Source organism: Durio zibethinus, chromosome 18 (assembly GCF_047325235.1).
Source record: "Durio zibethinus cultivar Kanyao isolate XHJ-2024 chromosome 18, ASM4732523v1, whole genome shotgun sequence".
NCBI lineage: Eukaryota > Viridiplantae > Streptophyta > Magnoliopsida > Malvales > Malvaceae > Durio > Durio zibethinus.
Genome location: NC_143179.1, coordinates 17170631 through 17173531, shown reverse-complemented (window position 1 = coordinate 17173531; position 2901 = coordinate 17170631). Strand labels below are relative to the sequence as shown.

The window sequence follows — 2901 nt, the reverse complement described above, 5'->3', positions numbered from 1 at the left end:
GTAAAAAAAAAATCAAAGTCAATTGAAAAGGTATGGTATGATCACATTATCTTTAGTAAAAATTGTCATAATAAAAAATACAAATATTTATTATGTAGTATTATTTTTAATAAAATATCATGATAAAAAAAGAAAAGAAAATAAAATAAAAATTTTAGATTTTAGCGTCGTGGTTATTATTTTTCATTCATGTCATTTTTAAAATTATTTTTTGAATTGTAAAATAGGTTAGCGAAAATATTTTTGCTGAATATTGTTTATTGTTCCAAATTTAAAAGTGTGATTATAAATTTACTTCAAAACTAAAAGTATAGTGATAAAATTAAAATTACACCAGTTGATAAATTAATGATAAAGTTGGACCACTCATATAAGTAAAATGATAAATTTACCCCTTATGGCCTTATCCCAATATTAGCTAACTTTTCCCATTTTTTTCATATGGTCTTTGTGAAGCCAACATCTTAACTTCAAGCCTACTTTGACCTTATTTCTCTTATGAGGTTTCACATAAGTGAAGAGTTAGATTTACTTTGATATTACGTTATGCATCCAATCTAAGACCCTTTTCCTTGAGAAAGAGTTTGAACAATGGGATCCTATCACCTAATTTCAGGTTGAATGCTTAGCCCTTTCTCTAGGCTACATTGCATTTTCATTGTGCATGATTGATCGTACAATTAGTTGAATATTTTGAACCAATCAGATCATTTTGCTAGATTAATTTCACAAAAATTTTCAATTCAAGTAACACTTTGTTGCTTCAACTGTGAAATTTTCTGAATAGAAAATTCTAGTGCACGTTTAGCACACAGATGATACCCCAGACACAAGATTGCATTATTGAATCATATTGCTACAAGCTTTGCATAAGTGGTGGAGTCTGACCCTACCATATATGAATTTTGATGAAAGTTGAGAATTCTATGGTAAATAGTTTATTCATGATTTTCAACCCTGAAAATCAATGAGTTTGTTCCCTTTCTAGTTCTTTGTTATGTGCTTTCCTGCGTTGGGAGAGACTGTTCCAATGAGTCTGCCTGGCTGCAGTTAAGGGTCTTTTGGTCTGTTTCAGTCAGGCAGTGCCTGCATGTAGGGCATGAAGAATGTGAACTAAGCCATTTATCGATACAACGAGTATGAAATCCGTGGTTGCACTTTGGCAAAATCCGCAGGCACTCCCCAGCACCGAATTTAGATAAGCATATAACACAAGCTGTGTCTAAGACTCGAAGTTTCAACTCGGTTGTGTATTTTACAGTTGGGAAGGTCCTCAAGGCTTTCTGTTCAACTCCTGTATTTTCTAACTTGGCTGAAGGGTTAGCACCAGATTGAGCAGCATCTAAACTTGAGCATCTAAGGGCATACTTGACAACACAGAACAACCCCAAAGAGGAAATCAAGCTGCATATGAGGGCTAAGAGCACAATGATTACATTTCCATCAAAGTTGTTATTGATGACATAACTGTTTTCTTGAGCAGGGGAAATTGCTGGGGCTTCTGTTTGGTAAACAGAGGAATGTAGAAGAAATTTTCTTGAATGAAAGTTTTCAAGTGACTGGGTGAATTGGATGGGTGTTGAAGAAGTTGACATATTTAATTTCGTAGTGTTTTAGTTCAGATGGCTGCACTGCTTGTTCTAGGAGTTAGTTCCATTGAAGGATTATATATACATTAAAAAGTTAATTGAAAAGTGGGTCAGGGCCTTATAATATGAGATTTTTTTAAAGGAGGCATGTATATCGGAGAATATCTTCTTAGGGAGTTGAGGATAATTAACCCCCTCCATGATTTATTTAGTACTTCAACAAGTTTGATCCCCGTTAAGCCTTTTGTATAACGATGGATCCATGGTTTTTTTTTTTTTTTTTGAGTGTCTAATTATAATATATATAAAATCTGCCTACAAATTTATTAATTTTATCAATGGTGTTAGGCAAAAATTTTGAGGATGTACCAAAAAGAAAATTTTCTTTCAAATTTTATTGTTTTTCAAATTTTTGAGTGTTTATGGACACCTTACTGCTCCATTTGAATCCCCCTCTACTTTAGCTCAATATATAATCTTATAACTTAAAAGGCCAATTCAACTTTCATGCAGCGCAAAAGTTTTCTCAGTGAGACTGGATTTTGTTTTATGGAGTTATCTGATAAAACCTGTTCAGCTATCAAGGATATGAACTCTCTCTATTGTCTGCTTTTCGAGTGTGGATTTCCAATCTTGAATATGAACCTTCACTGCTGTAACAAGTTACTGTGGGCACAGGAACATTGGAATCTGTGGAACAATGGATGTTAAACGTGATGAAAACAAAGCACCAATCACAATGTTATAGAACTATTTTGAATCCTTGAGGTACCATGATAGGGACGGTAGTGGAGTTGGTTTCTAACCAGCAAATTAGCCTAATGGACAATCCGCTATTTGCAGATATTGCATAGCCATTTATCAACTTGTATGCTGATATGCAAGCCAGCTTTATCACAATAAATTAACATATGTTTCACAGGGAAAGCTCAGCTATCCTGCTTGTAAGTGATAGGCCAATGATGTTGCCATATTACAATGCAAGTTGCCTTTTGCGATGGTGAATGCGCTTTAGCAGTCGAAACTAATACAAATTACTTGCACTTAGTATTATTATTATTATTATTATTTTGGATAATCAGAAATTTACAACAATTCGCTGGCTTTAGATAAGATATTTAGAAAATATCTGTTTCTAGAATCCATTTTCTTTAATTTTTTTAGTTTTGTATCAAATCAGGTCATTATCCTTCAGCCGTGCAAGTAGTCTGATTTCCTTTGCGCACTTGATAAGAATTAGAATAAATCAGCTTCCACTTGTGGCTACAATGCAGCTGAATTATCTATGAGATCTTCAGAAACACTCGTGCTA

The 2901-nt window shown here is 33.6% G+C and overlaps 1 pseudogene; it reads right to left on the bottom strand.

The window, feature by feature from the left end:
- Positions 1–527: 527 nt before the first annotated feature.
- On the bottom strand, positions 528–1676 carry LOC111300642 (RING-H2 finger protein ATL78 pseudogene; annotated as a pseudogene).
- Between the last annotated feature and the right edge of the window lie 1225 nt (positions 1677–2901).